Source organism: Anthonomus grandis, chromosome 20 (assembly GCF_022605725.1).
Source record: "Anthonomus grandis grandis chromosome 20, icAntGran1.3, whole genome shotgun sequence".
NCBI classification, from domain to species: domain Eukaryota; kingdom Metazoa; phylum Arthropoda; class Insecta; order Coleoptera; family Curculionidae; genus Anthonomus; species Anthonomus grandis.
The window spans coordinates 8,256,267-8,272,512 of NC_065565.1; the positions used below are offsets into that span (position 1 = coordinate 8,256,267).

The 16,246-nt window shown below is 40.2% G+C and overlaps 1 long non-coding RNA gene across 5 annotated transcripts in view; it reads left to right on the forward strand.

Moving 5' to 3' along the window:
• LOC126747983 (uncharacterized) overlaps positions 1 to 16,246 on the forward strand; it is an 81,625-nt gene that overhangs the window by 15,216 nt on the left and 50,163 nt on the right. For 3 of the 5 annotated variants that reach the window (XR_007664565.1, XR_007664567.1, XR_007664566.1), the window contains one exon: positions 725 to 14,603. This is a non-coding gene — a long non-coding RNA (uncharacterized LOC126747983). The remainder of the gene's footprint in view (positions 1 to 724; positions 14,604 to 16,246) is intronic. The other 2 variants (XR_007664568.1, XR_007664569.1) reach the window with 2 other exon arrangements.

Here is a 16,246-nt window from a genome sequence, read left to right on the forward strand (position 1 = left end):
CTCTTCTAATAGCTGAGATATGGCATTTTTGATGCCCATTTTTGGCCTCAAAAACGGACGTCAAAAAAGGCCTTTTTCAGGATTTTTAAAGTGCTCTCATTCCCTTAGTTCTGCTCGGATCCTGTTATAACCCGGTGTTTTCGTAATCTAGATGATCAGAATAAGTCGCTGGTATACTTAGTTTGATTTCGAAAAAATCAATTTTTGGTGAAAAAAATCGATACATGGGGGTATACCCGAAAAATGAAAAAACCCAAACTTTGAAGGTCGATATCTCGGCTTCTGTAGCAGCTATCGGGAAAATTCCCACGGTTTTGTCTTAGTTTCGTCATTTTGATTCCAACGAGACCATCCGCAAGGTCGTAGCTCTTCTAATAGCTGAGATATGGCATTTTTGATGCCCATTTTTGGCCTCAAAAACGGACGTCGAAAACGACTTTTTCAGGATTTTCAAAGTGCTCTCATTCCCTTAGTTCTGCTCGGATCCTGTTATAACCCGGTGTTTTCGTAATCTAGATGATCAGAATAAGTCGCTGGTATACTTAGTTTGATTTCGAAAAAATCAATTTTTGGTGAAAAAAATCGATACATGGGGGTATACCCGAAAAATGAAAAAACCCAAACTTTGAAGGTCGATATCTCGGCTTCTGTAGCAGCTATCGGGAAAATTCCAACGGTTTTGTCTTAGTTTCGTCATTTTGATTCCAACGAGACCATCCGCAAGGTCGTAGCTCTTCTAATAGCTGAGATATGGCATTTTTGATGCCCATTTTTGGCCTCAAAAACGGACGTCAAAAAAGGCCTTTTTCAGGATTTTCAAAGTGCTCTCATTCCCTTAGTTCTGCTCGGATCCTGTTATAACCCGGTGTTTTCGTAATCTAGATGATCAGAATAAGTCGCTGGTATACTTAGTTTGATTTCGAAAAAATCAATTTTTGGTGAAAAAAATCGATACATGGGGGTATACCCGAAAAATGAAAAAACCCAAACTTTGAAGGTCGATATCTCGGCTTCTGTAGCAGCTATCGGGAAAATTCCAACGGTTTTGTCTTAGTTTCGTCATTTTGATTCCAACGAGACCATCCGCAAGGTCGTAGCTCTTCTAATAGCTGAGATATGGCATTTTTGATGCCCATTTTTGGCCTCAAAAACGGACGTCAAAAAAGGCCTTTTTCAGGATTTTCAAAGTGCTCTCATTCCCTTAGTTCTGCTCGGATCCTGTTATAACCCGGTGTTTTCGTAATCTAGATGATCAGAATAAGTCGCTGGTATACTTAGTTTGATTTCGAAAAAATCAATTTTTGGTGAAAAAAATCGATACATGGGGGTATACCCGAAAAATGAAAAAACCCAAACTTTGAAGGTCGATATCTCGGCTTCTGTAGCAGCTATCGGGAAAATTCCCACGGTTTTGTCTTAGTTTCGTCATTTTGATTCCAACGAGACCATCCGCAAGGTCGTAGCTCTTCTAATAGCTGAGATATGGCATTTTTGATGCCCATTTTTGGCCTCAAAAACGGACGTCGAAAACGACTTTTTCAGGATTTTCAAAGTGCTCTCATTCCCTTAGTTCTGCTCGGATCCTGTTATAACCCGGTGTTTTCGTAATCTAGATGATCAGAATAAGTCGCTGGTATACTTAGTTTGATTTCGAAAAAATCAATTTTTGGTGAAAAAAATCGATACATGGGGGTATACCCGAAAAATGAAAAAACCCAAACTTTGAAGGTCGATATCTCGGCTTCTGTAGCAGCTATCGGGAAAATTCCAACGGTTTTGTCTTAGTTTCGTCATTTTGATTCCAACGAGACCATCCGCAAGGTCGTAGCTCTTCTAATAGCTGAGATATGGCATTTTTGATGCCCATTTTTGGCCTCAAAAACGGACGTCAAAAAAGGCCTTTTTCAGGATTTTCAAAGTGCTCTCATTCCCTTAGTTCTGCTCGGATCCTGTTATAACCCGGTGTTTTCGTAATCTAGATGATCAGAATAAGTCGCTGGTATACTTAGTTTGATTTCGAAAAAATCAATTTTTGGTGAAAAAAATCGATACATGGGGGTATACCCGAAAAATGAAAAAACCCAAACTTTGAAGGTCGATATCTCGGCTTCTGTAGCAGCTATCGGGAAAATTCCCACGGTTTTGTCTTAGTTTCGTCATTTTGATTCCAACGAGACCATCCGCAAGGTCGTAGCTCTTCTAATAGCTGAGATATGGCATTTTTGATGCCCATTTTTGGCCTCAAAAACGGACGTCGAAAACGACTTTTTCAGGATTTTCAAAGTGCTCTCATTCCCTTAGTTCTGCTCGGATCTTGTTATAACCCGGTGTTTTCGTAATCTAGATGATCAGAATAAGTCGCTGGTATACTTAGTTTGATTTCGAAAAAATCAATTTTTGGTGGAAAATATCGATACGGGGGGGTATACCCTAAAAATGAAAAAACCCAAACTTTGAAGGTCGATATCTCGGCTTCTATGGGAGCTATCGGGAAAATTCCAACGGTTTTGTCTTAGTTTCGTCATTTTGATTCCAACGAGACCATCCGCAAGGTCGTAGCTTTTCTAATAGCTGAGATATGGCATTTTTGATGCCCATTTTTGGCCTCAAAAACGGACGTCGAAAACGACTTTTTCAGGATTTTCAAAGTGCTCTCATTCCCTTAGTTCTGCTCGGATCCTGTTATAACCCGGTGTTTTCGTAATCTAGATGATCAGAATAAGTCGCTGGTATACTTAGTTTGATTTCGAAAAAATCAATTTTTGGTGAAAAAAATCGATACATGGGGGTATACCCGAAAAATGAAAAAACCCAAACTTTGAAGGTCGATATCTCGGCTTCTATGGCAGCTATCGGGAAAATTCCAACGGTTTTGTCTTAGTTTCGTCATTCTGATTCCAACGAGACCATCCGCAAGGTCGTAGCTCTTCTAATAGCTGAGATATGGCATTTTTGATGCCCATTTTTGGCCTCAAAAACGGACGTCAAAAAAGGCCTTTTTCAGGATTTTCAAAGTGCTCTCATTCCCTTAGTTCTGCTCGGATCCTGTTATAACCCGGTGTTTTCGTAATCTAGATGATCAGAATAAGTCGCTGGTATACTTAGTTTGATTTCGAAAAAATCAATTTTTGGTGAAAAAAATCGATACATGGGGGTATACCCGAAAAATGAAAAAACCCAAACTTTGAAGGTCGATATCTCGGCTTCTGTAGCAGCTATCGGGAAAATTCCAACGGTTTTGTCTTAGTTTCGTCATTTTGATTCCAACGAGACCATCCGCAAGGTCGTAGCTTTTCTAATAGCTGAGATATGGCATTTTTGATGCCCATTTTTGGCCTCAAAAACGGACGTCGAAAACGACTTTTTCAGGATTTTCAAAGTGCTCTCATTCCCTTAGTTCTGCTCGGATCCTGTTATAACCCGGTGTTTTCGTAATCTAGATGATCAGAATAAGTCGCTGGTATACTTAGTTTGATTTCGAAAAAATCAATTTTTGGTGGAAAATATCGATACGGGGGGGTATACCCTAAAAATGAAAAAACCCAAACTTTGAAGGTCGATATCTCGGCTTCTATGGGAGCTATCGGGAAAATTCCAACGGTTTTGTCTTAGTTTCGTCATTTTGATTCCAACGAGACCATCCGCAAGGTCGTAGCTCTTCTAATAGCTGAGATATGGCATTTTTGATGCCCATTTTTGGCCTCAAAAACGGACGTCGAAAACGACTTTTTCAGGATTTTCAAAGTGCTCTCATTCCCTTAGTTCTGCTCGGATCCTGTTATAACCCGGTGTTTTCGTAATCTAGATGATCAGAATAAGTCGCTGGTATACTTAGTTTGATTTCGAAAAAATCAATTTTTGGTGAAAAAAATCGATACGGGGGGGTATACCCTAAAAATGAAAAAACCCAAACTTTGAAGGTCGATATCTCGGCTTCTATGGGAGCTATCGGGAAAATTCCAACGGTTTTCTCTTAGTTTCGTCATTCTGATTCCAACGAGACCATCCGCAAGGTCGTAGCTCTTCTAATAGCTGAGATATGGCATTTTTGATGCCCATTTTTGGCCTCAAAAACGGACGTCGAAAACGACTTTTTCAGGATTTTCAAAGTGCTCTCATTCCCTTAGTTCTGCTCGGATCCTGTTATAACCCGGTGTTTTTGTAATCTAGATGATCAGAATAAGTCGCTGGTATACTTAGTTTGATTTCGAAAAAATCAATTTTTGGTGAAAAAAATCGATACGGGGGGGTATACCCGAAAAATGAAAAAACCCAAACTTTGAAGGTCGATATCTCGGCTTCTATGGCAGCTCTCGGGAAAATTCCAACGGTTTTGTCTTAGTTTCGTCATTCTGATTCCAACGAGACCATCCGCAAGGTCGTAGCTCTTCTAATAGCTGAGATATGGCATTTTTGATGCCCATTTTTGGCCTCAAAAACGGACGTCGAAAACGACTTTTTCAGGATTTTCAAAGTGCTCTCATTCCCTTAGTTCTGCTCGGATCCTGTTATAACCCGGTGTTTTCGTAATCTAGATGATCAGAATAAGTCGCTGGTATACTTAGTTTGATTTCGAAAAAATCAATTTTTGGTGGAAAATATCGATACGGGGGGGTATACCCTAAAAATGAAAAAACCCAAACTTTGAAGGTCGATATCTCGGCTTCTATGGGAGCTATCGGGAAAATTCCAACGGTTTTGTCTTAGTTTCGTCATTTTGATTCCAACGAGACCATCCGCAAGGTCGTAGCTCTTCTAATAGCTGAGATATGGCATTTTTGATGCCCATTTTTGGCCTCAAAAACGGACGTCGAAAACGACTTTTTCAGGATTTTCAAAGTGCTCTCATTCCCTTAGTTCTGCTCGGATCCTGTTATAACCCGGTGTTTTCGTAATCTAGATGATCAGAATAAGTCGCTGGTATACTTAGTTTGATTTCGAAAAAATCAATTTTTGGTGGAAAATATCGATACGGGGGGGTATACCCGAAAAATGAAAAAACCCAAACTTTGAAGGTCGATATCTCGGCTTCTGTAGCAGCTATCGGGAAAATTCCAACGGTTTTGTCTTAGTTTCGTCATTTTGATTCCAACGAGACCATCCGCAAGGTCGTAGCTCTTCTAATAGCTGAGATATGGCATTTTTGATGCCCATTTTTGGCCTCAAAAACGGACGTCGAAAACGACTTTTTCAGGATTTTCAAAGTGCTCTCATTCCCTTAGTTCTGCTCGGATCCTGTTATAACCCGGTGTTTTCGTAATCTAGATGATCAGAATAAGTCGCTGGTATACTTAGTTTGATTTCGAAAAAATCAATTTTTGGTGAAAAAAATCGATACGGGGGGGTATACCCTAAAAATGAAAAAACCCAAACTTTGAAGGTCGATATCTCGGCTTCTATGGGAGCTATCGGGAAAATTCCAACGGTTTTCTCTTAGTTTCGTCATTCTGATTCCAACGAGACCATCCGCAAGGTCGTAGCTCTTCTAATAGCTGAGATATGGCATTTTTGATGCCCATTTTTGGCCTCAAAAACGGACGTCGAAAACGACTTTTTCAGGATTTTCAAAGTGCTCTCATTCCCTTAGTTCTGCTCGGATCCTGTTATAACCCGGTGTTTTCGTAATCTAGATGATCAGAATAAGTCGCTGGTATACTTAGTTTGATTTCGAAAAAATCAATTTTTGGTGAAAAAAATCGATACGGGGGGGTATACCCGAAAAATGAAAAAACCCAAACTTTGAAGGTCGATATCTCGGCTTCTGTAGCAGCTATCGGGAAAATTCCAACGGTTTTGTCTTAGTTTCGTCATTTTGATTCCAACGAGACCATCCGCAAGGTCGTAGCTCTTCTAATAGCTGAGATATGGCATTTTTGATGCCCATTTTTGGCCTCAAAAACGGACGTCGAAAACGACTTTTTCAGGATTTTCAAAGTGCTCTCATTCCCTTAGTTCTGCTCGGATCCTGTTATAACCCGGTGTTTTCGTAATCTAGATGATCAGAATAAGTCGCTGGTATACTTAGTTTGATTTCGAAAAAATCAATTTTTGGTGGAAAATATCGATACGGGGGGGTATACCCGAAAAATGAAAAAACCCAAACTTTGAAGGTCGATATCTCGGCTTCTGTAGCAGCTATCGGGAAAATTCCAACGGTTTTGTCTTAGTTTCGTCATTTTGATTCCAACGAGACCATCCGCAAGGTCGTAGCTCTTCTAATAGCTGAGATATGGCATTTTTGATGCCCATTTTTGGCCTCAAAAACGGACGTCGAAAACGACTTTTTCAGGATTTTCAAAGTGCTCTCATTCCCTTAGTTCTGCTCGGATCCTGTTATAACCCGGTGTTTTCGTAATCTAGATGATCAGAATAAGTCGCTGGTATACTTAGTTTGATTTCGAAAAAATCAATTTTTGGTGGAAAATATCGATACGGGGGGGTATACCCGAAAAATGAAAAAACCCAAACTTTGAAGGTCGATATCTCGGCTTCTGTAGCAGCTATCGGGAAAATTCCAACGGTTTTGTCTTAGTTTCGTCATTTTGATTCCAACGAGACCATCCGCAAGGTCGTAGCTCTTCTAATAGCTGAGATATGGCATTTTTGATGCCCATTTTTGGCCTCAAAAACGGACGTCGAAAACGACTTTTTCAGGATTTTCAAAGTGCTCTCATTCCCTTAGTTCTGCTCGGATCCTGTTATAACCCGGTGTTTTCGTAATCTAGATGATCAGAATAAGTCGCTGGTATACTTAGTTTGATTTCGAAAAAATCAATTTTTGGTGAAAAAAATCGATACGGGGGGGTATACCCGAAAAATGAAAAAACCCAAACTTTGAAGGTCGATATCTCGGCTTCTGTAGCAGCTATCGGGAAAATTCCAACGGTTTTGTCTTAGTTTCGTCATTTTGATTCCAACGAGACCATCCGCAAGGTCGTAGCTCTTCTAATAGCTGAGATATGGCATTTTTGATGCCCATTTTTGGCCTCAAAAACGGACGTCGAAAACGACTTTTTCAGGATTTTCAAAGTGCTCTCATTCCCTTAGTTCTGCTCGGATCCTGTTATAACCCGGTGTTTTCGTAATCTAGATGATCAGAATAAGTCGCTGGTATACTTAGTTTGATTTCGAAAAAATCAATTTTTGGTGGAAAATATCGATACGGGGGGGTATACCCGAAAAATGAAAAAACCCAAACTTTGAAGGTCGATATCTCGGCTTCTGTAGCAGCTATCGGGAAAATTCCAACGGTTTTGTCTTAGTTTCGTCATTTTGATTCCAACGAGACCATCCGCAAGGTCGTAGCTCTTCTAATAGCTGAGATATGGCATTTTTGATGCCCATTTTTGGCCTCAAAAACGGACGTCGAAAACGACTTTTTCAGGATTTTCAAAGTGCTCTCATTCCCTTAGTTCTGCTCGGATCCTGTTATAACCCGGTGTTTTCGTAATCTAGATGATCAGAATAAGTCGCTGGTATACTTAGTTTGATTTCGAAAAAATCAATTTTTGGTGGAAAATATCGATACGGGGGGGTATACCCGAAAAATGAAAAAACCCAAACTTTGAAGGTCGATATCTCGGCTTCTGTAGCAGCTATCGGGAAAATTCCAACGGTTTTGTCTTAGTTTCGTCATTTTGATTCCAACGAGACCATCCGCAAGGTCGTAGCTCTTCTAATAGCTGAGATATGGCATTTTTGATGCCCATTTTTGGCCTCAAAAACGGACGTCGAAAACGACTTTTTCAGGATTTTCAAAGTGCTCTCATTCCCTTAGTTCTGCTCGGATCCTGTTATAACCCGGTGTTTTCGTAATCTAGATGATCAGAATAAGTCGCTGGTATACTTAGTTTGATTTCGAAAAAATCAATTTTTGGTGAAAAAAATCGATACGGGGGGGTATACCCGAAAAATGAAAAAACCCAAACTTTGAAGGTCGATATCTCGGCTTCTGTAGCAGCTATCGGGAAAATTCCAACGGTTTTGTCTTAGTTTCGTCATTTTGATTCCAACGAGACCATCCGCAAGGTCGTAGCTCTTCTAATAGCTGAGATATGGCATTTTTGATGCCCATTTTTGGCCTCAAAAACGGACGTCGAAAACGACTTTTTCAGGATTTTCAAAGTGCTCTCATTCCCTTAGTTCTGCTCGGATCCTGTTATAACCCGGTGTTTTCGTAATCTAGATGATCAGAATAAGTCGCTGGTATACTTAGTTTGATTTCGAAAAAATCAATTTTTGGTGGAAAATATCGATACGGGGGGGTATACCCTAAAAATGAAAAAACCCAAACTTTGAAGGTCGATATCTCGGCTTCTATGGGAGCTATCGGGAAAATTCCAACGGTTTTGTCTTAGTTTCGTCATTTTGATTCCAACGAGACCATCCGCAAGGTCGTAGCTCTTCTAATAGCTGAGATATGGCATTTTTGATGCCCATTTTTGGCCTCAAAAACGGACGTCGAAAACGACTTTTTCAGGATTTTCAAAGTGCTCTCATTCCCTTAGTTCTGCTCGGATCCTGTTATAACCCGGTGTTTTCGTAATCTAGATGATCAGAATAAGTCGCTGGTATACTTAGTTTGATTTCGAAAAAATCAATTTTTGGCGAAAAAAATCGATACGGGGGGGTATACCCGAAAAATGAAAAAACCCAAACTTTGAAGGTCGATATCTCGGCTTCTATGGCAGCTATCGGGAAAATTCCAACGGTTTTGTCTTAACTTCGTCATTCTGATTCCAACGAGACCATCCGCAAGGTCGTAGCTCTTCTAATAGCTGAGATATGGCATTTTTGATGCCCATTTTTGGCCTCAAAAACGGACGTCAAAAAAGGCCTTTTTCAGGATTTTCAAAGTGCTCTCATTCCCTTAGTTCTGCTCGGATCCTGTTATAACCCGGTGTTTTCGTAATCTAGATGATCAGAATAAGTCGCTGGTATACTTAGTTTGATTTCGAAAAAATCAATTTTTGGTGAAAAAAATCGATACGGGGGGGTATACCCGAAAAATGAAAAAACCCAAACTTTGAAGGTCGATATCTCGGCTTCTGTAGCAGCTATCGGGAAAATTCCAACGGTTTTGTCTTAGTTTCGTCATTTTGATTCCAACGAGACCATCCGCAAGGTCGTAGCTCTTCTAATAGCTGAGATATGGCATTTTTGATGCCCATTTTTGGCCTCAAAAACGGACGTCGAAAACGACTTTTTCAGGATTTTCAAAGTGCTCTCATTCCCTTAGTTCTGCTCGGATCCTGTTATAACCCGGTGTTTTCGTAATCTAGATGATCAGAATAAGTCGCTGGTATACTTAGTTTGATTTCGAAAAAATCAATTTTTGGCGAAAAAAATCGATACGGGGGGGTATACCCGAAAAATGAAAAAACCCAAACTTTGAAGGTCGATATCTCGGCTTCTATGGCAGCTATCGGGAAAATTCCAACGGTTTTGTCTTAACTTCGTCATTCTGATTCCAACGAGACCATCCGCAAGGTCGTAGCTCTTCTAATAGCTGAGATATGGCATTTTTGATGCCCATTTTTGGCCTCAAAAACGGACGTCAAAAAAGGCCTTTTTCAGGATTTTCAAAGTGCTCTCATTCCCTTAGTTCTGCTCGGATCCTGTTATAACCCGGTGTTTTCGTAATCTAGATGATCAGAATAAGTCGCTGGTATACTTAGTTTGATTTCGAAAAAATCAATTTTTGGTGAAAAAAATCGATACGGGGGGGTATACCCGAAAAATGAAAAAACCCAAACTTTGAAGGTCGATATCTCGGCTTCTGTAGGAGCTATCGGGAAAATTCCAACGGTTTTGTCTTAGTTTCGTCATTCTGATTCCAACGAGACCATCCGCAAGGTCGTAGCTCTTCTAATAGCTGAGATATGGCATTTTTGATGCCCATTTTTGGCCTCAAAAACGGACGTCAAAAAAGGCCTTTTTCAGGATTTTCAAAGTGCTCTCATTCCCTTAGTTCTGCTCGGATCCTGTTATAACCCGGTGTTTTCGTAATCTAGATGATCAGAATAAGTCGCTGGTATACTTAGTTTGATTTCGAAAAAATCAATTTTTGGTGAAAAAAATCGATACGGGGGGGTATACCCGAAAAATGAAAAAACCCAAACTTTGAAGGTCGATATCTCGGCTTCTGTAGCAGCTATCGGGAAAATTCCCACGGTTTTGTCTTAGTTTCGTCATTTTGATTCCAACGAGACCATCCGCAAGGTCGTAGCTCTTCTAATAGCTGAGATATGGCATTTTTGATGCCCATTTTTGGCCTCAAAAACGGACGTCGAAAACGACTTTTTCAGGATTTTCAAAGTGCTCTCATTCCCTTAGTTCTGCTCGGATCTTGTTATAACCCGGTGTTTTCGTAATCTAGATGATCAGAATAAGTCGCTGGTATACTTAGTTTGATTTCGAAAAAATCAATTTTTGGTGGAAAATATCGATACGGGGGGGTATACCCTAAAAATGAAAAAACCCAAACTTTGAAGGTCGATATCTCGGCTTCTATGGGAGCTATCGGGAAAATTCCAACGGTTTTGTCTTAGTTTCGTCATTTTGATTCCAACGAGACCATCCGCAAGGTCGTAGCTTTTCTAATAGCTGAGATATGGCATTTTTGATGCCCATTTTTGGCCTCAAAAACGGACGTCGAAAACGACTTTTTCAGGATTTTCAAAGTGCTCTCATTCCCTTAGTTCTGCTCGGATCCTGTTATAACCCGGTGTTTTCGTAATCTAGATGATCGGAATAAGTCGCTGGTATACTTAGTTTGATTTCGAAAAAATCAATTTTTGGTGGAAAATATCGATACGGGGGGGTATACCCGAAAAATGAAAAAACCCAAACTTTGAAGGTCGATATCTCGGCTTCTGTAGCAGCTATCGGGAAAATTCCAACGGTTTTGTCTTAGTTTCGTCATTTTGATTCCAACGAGACCATCCGCAAGGTCGTAGCTCTTCTAATAGCTGAGATATGGCATTTTTGATGCCCATTTTTGGCCTCAAAAACGGACGTCGAAAACGACTTTTTCAGGATTTTCAAAGTGCTCTCATTCCCTTAGTTCTGCTCGGATCCTGTTATAACCCGGTGTTTTCGTAATCTAGATGATCAGAATAAGTCGCTGGTATACTTAGTTTGATTTCGAAAAAATCAATTTTTGGTGAAAAAAATCGATACGGGGGGGTATACCCGAAAAATGAAAAAACCCAAACTTTGAAGGTCGATATCTCGGCTTCTGTAGCAGCTATCGGGAAAATTCCAACGGTTTTGTCTTAGTTTCGTCATTTTGATTCCAACGAGACCATCCGCAAGGTCGTAGCTCTTCTAATAGCTGAGATATGGCATTTTTGATGCCCATTTTTGGCCTCAAAAACGGACGTCGAAAACGACTTTTTCAGGATTTTCAAAGTGCTCTCATTCCCTTAGTTCTGCTCGGATCCTGTTATAACCCGGTGTTTTCGTAATCTAGATGATCAGAATAAGTCGCTGGTATACTTAGTTTGATTTCGAAAAAATCAATTTTTGGTGAAAAAAATCGATACGGGGGGGTATACCCGAAAAATGAAAAAACCCAAACTTTGAAGGTCGATATCTCGGCTTCTGTAGCAGCTATCGGGAAAATTCCAACGGTTTTGTCTTAGTTTCGTCATTTTGATTCCAACGAGACCATCCGCAAGGTCGTAGCTCTTCTAATAGCTGAGATATGGCATTTTTGATGCCCATTTTTGGCCTCAAAAACGGACGTCGAAAACGACTTTTTCAGGATTTTCAAAGTGCTCTCATTCCCTTAGTTCTGCTCGGATCCTGTTATAACCCGGTGTTTTCGTAATCTAGATGATCAGAATAAGTCGCTGGTATACTTAGTTTGATTTCGAAAAAATCAATTTTTGGTGGAAAATATCGATACGGGGGGGTATACCCTAAAAATGAAAAAACCCAAACTTTGAAGGTCGATATCTCGGCTTCTATGGGAGCTATCGGGAAAATTCCAACGGTTTTGTCTTAGTTTCGTCATTTTGATTCCAACGAGACCATCCGCAAGGTCGTAGCTTTTCTAATAGCTGAGATATGGCATTTTTGATGCCCATTTTTGGCCTCAAAAACGGACGTCGAAAACGACTTTTTCAGGATTTTCAAAGTGCTCTCATTCCCTTAGTTCTGCTCGGATCCTGTTATAACCCGGTGTTTTCGTAATCTAGATGATCAGAATAAGTCGCTGGTATACTTAGTTTGATTTCGAAAAAATCAATTTTTGGTGAAAAAAATCGATACGGGGGGGTATACCCTAAAAATGAAAAAACCCAAATTTTGAAGGTCGATATCTCGGCTTCTATGGGAGCTATCGGGAAAATTCCAACGGTTTTGTCTTAGTTTCGTCATTTTGATTCCAACGAGACCATCCGCAAGGTCGTAGCTTTTCTAATAGCTGAGATATGGCATTTTTGATGCCCATTTTTGGCCTCAAAAACGGACGTCGAAAACGACTTTTTCAGGATTTTCAAAGTGCTCTCATTCCCTTAGTTCTGCTCGGATCCTGTTATAACCCGGTGTTTTCGTAATCTAGATGATCAGAATAAGTCGCTGGTATACTTAGTTTGATTTCGAAAAAATCAATTTTTGGTGAAAAAAATCGATACGGGGGGGTATACCCGAAAAATGAAAAAACCCAAACTTTGAAGGTCGATATCTCGGCTTCTGTAGCAGCTATCGGGAAAATTCCAACGGTTTTGTCTTAGTTTCGTCATTTTGATTCCAACGAGACCATCCGCAAGGTCGTAGCTCTTCTAATAGCTGAGATATGGCATTTTTGATGCCCATTTTTGGCCTCAAAAACGGACGTCGAAAACGACTTTTTCAGGATTTTCAAAGTGCTCTCATTCCCTTAGTTCTGCTCGGATCCTGTTATAACCCGGTGTTTTCGTAATCTAGATGATCAGAATAAGTCGCTGGTATACTTAGTTTGATTTCGAAAAAATCAATTTTTGGTGGAAAATATCGATACGGGGGGGTATACCCTAAAAATGAAAAAACCCAAACTTTGAAGGTCGATATCTCGGCTTCTATGGGAGCTATCGGGAAAATTCCAACGGTTTTGTCTTAGTTTCGTCATTTTGATTCCAACGAGACCATCCGCAAGGTCGTAGCTCTTCTAATAGCTGAGATATGGCATTTTTGATGCCCATTTTTGGCCTCAAAAACGGACGTCGAAAACGACTTTTTCAGGATTTTCAAAGTGCTCTCATTCCCTTAGTTCTGCTCGGATCCTGTTATAACCCGGTGTTTTCGTAATCTAGATGATCAGAATAAGTCGCTGGTATACTTAGTTTGATTTCGAAAAAATCAATTTTTGGCGAAAAAAATCGATACGGGGGGGTATACCCGAAAAATGAAAAAACCCAAACTTTGAAGGTCGATATCTCGGCTTCTATGGCAGCTATCGGGAAAATTCCAACGGTTTTGTCTTAACTTCGTCATTCTGATTCCAACGAGACCATCCGCAAGGTCGTAGCTCTTCTAATAGCTGAGATATGGCATTTTTGATGCCCATTTTTTGCCTCAAAAACGGACGTCAAAAAAGGCCTTTTTCAGGATTTTCAAAGTGCTCTCATTCCCTTAGTTCTGCTCGGATCCTGTTATAACCCGGTGTTTTCGTAATCTAGATGATCAGAATAAGTCGCTGGTATACTTAGTTTGATTTCGAAAAAATCAATTTTTGGTGAAAAAAATCGATACGGGGGGGTATACCCGAAAAATGAAAAAACCCAAACTTTGAAGGTCGATATCTCGGCTTCTGTAGCAGCTATCGGGAAAATTCCAACGGTTTTGTCTTAGTTTCGTCATTCTGATTCCAACGAGACCATCCGCAAGGTCGTAGCTCTTCTAATAGCTGAGATATGGCATTTTTGATGCCCATTTTTGGCCTCAAAAACGGACGTCAAAAAAGGCCTTTTTCAGGATTTTCAAAGTGCTCTCATTCCCTTAGTTCTGCTCGGATCCTGTTATAACCCGGTGTTTTCGTAATCTAGATGATCAGAATAAGTCGCTGGTATACTTAGTTTGATTTCGAAAAAATCAATTTTTGGTGAAAAAAATCGATACGGGGGGGTATACCCGAAAAATGAAAAAACCCAAACTTTGAAGGTCGATATCTCGGCTTCTGTAGCAGCTATCGGGAAAATTCCAACGGTTTTGTCTTAGTTTCGTCATTTTGATTCCAACGAGACCATCCGCAAGGTCGTAGCTCTTCTAATAGCTGAGATATGGCATTTTTGATGCCCATTTTTGGCCTCAAAAACGGACGTCGAAAACGACTTTTTCAGGATTTTCAAAGTGCTCTCATTCCCTTAGTTCTGCTCGGATCCTGTTATAACCCGGTGTTTTCGTAATCTAGATGATCAGAATAAGTCGCTGGTATACTTAGTTTGATTTCGAAAAAATCAATTTTTGGTGGAAAATATCGATACGGGGGGGTATACCCTAAAAATGAAAAAACCCAAACTTTGAAGGTCGATATCTCGGCTTCTATGGGAGCTATCGGGAAAATTCCAACGGTTTTGTCTTAGTTTCGTCATTTTGATTCCAACGAGACCATCCGCAAGGTCGTAGCTCTTCTAATAGCTGAGATATGGCATTTTTGATGCCCATTTTTGGCCTCAAAAACGGACGTCGAAAACGACTTTTTCAGGATTTTCAAAGTGCTCTCATTCCCTTAGTTCTGCTCGGATCCTGTTATAACCCGGTGTTTTCGTAATCTAGATGATCGGAATAAGTCGCTGGTATACTTAGTTTGATTTCGAAAAAATCAATTTTTGGTGGAAAATATCGATACGGGGGGGTATACCCGAAAAATGAAAAAACCCAAACTTTGAAGGTCGATATCTCGGCTTCTGTAGCAGCTATCGGGAAAATTCCAACGGTTTTGTCTTAGTTTCGTCATTTTGATTCCAACGAGACCATCCGCAAGGTCGTAGCTCTTCTAATAGCTGAGATATGGCATTTTTGATGCCCATTTTTGGCCTCAAAAACGGACGTCGAAAACGACTTTTTCAGGATTTTCAAAGTGCTCTCATTCCCTTAGTTCTGCTCGGATCCTGTTATAACCCGGTGTTTTCGTAATCTAGATGATCAGAATAAGTCGCTGGTATACTTAGTTTGATTTCGAAAAAATCAATTTTTGGTGAAAAAAATCGATACGGGGGGGGTATACCCTAAAAATGAAAAAACCCAAACTTTGAAGGTCGATATCTCGGCTTCTATGGGAGCTATCGGGAAAATTCCAACGGTTTTCTCTTAGTTTCGTCATTCTGATTCCAACGAGACCATCCGCAAGGTCGTAGCTCTTCTAATAGCTGAGATATGGCATTTTTGATGCCCATTTTTGGCCTCAAAAACGGACGTCGAAAACGACTTTTTCAGGATTTTCAAAGTGCTCTCATTCCCTTAGTTCTGCTCGGATCCTGTTATAACCCGCTGTTTTCGTAATCTAGATGATCAGAATAAGTCGCTGGTATACTTAGTTTGATTTCGAAAAAATCAATTTTTGGTGAAAAAAATCGATACGGGGGGGTATACCCGAAAAATGAAAAAACCCAAACTTTGAAGGTCGATATCTCGGCTTCTGTAGCAGCTATCGGGAAAATTCCAACGGTTTTGTCTTAGTTTCGTCATTTTGATTCCAACGAGACCATCCGCAAGGTCGTAGCTCTTCTAATAGCTGAGATATGGCATTTTTGATGCCCATTTTTGGCCTCAAAAACGGACGTCGAAAACGACTTTTTCAGGATTTTCAAAGTGCTCTCATTCCCTTAGTTCTGCTCGGATCCTGTTATAACCCGGTGTTTTCGTAATCTAGATGATCAGAATAAGTCGCTGGTATACTTAGTTTGATTTCGAAAAAATCAATTTTTGGTGGAAAATATCGATACGGGGGGGTATACCCTAAAAATGAAAAAACCCAAACTTTGAAGGTCGATATCTCGGCTTCTATGGGAGCTATCGGGAAAATTCCAACGGTTTTGTCTTAGTTTCGTCATTTTGATTCCAACGAGACCATCCGCAAGGTCGTAGCTTTTCTAATAGCTGAGATATGGCATTTTTGATGCCCATTTTTGGCCTCAAAAACGGACGTCGAAAACGACTTTTTCAGGATTTTCAAAGTGCTCTCATTCCCTTAGTTCTGCTCGGATCCTGTTATAACCCGGTGTTTTCGTAATCTAGATGATCAGAATAAGTCGCTGGTATA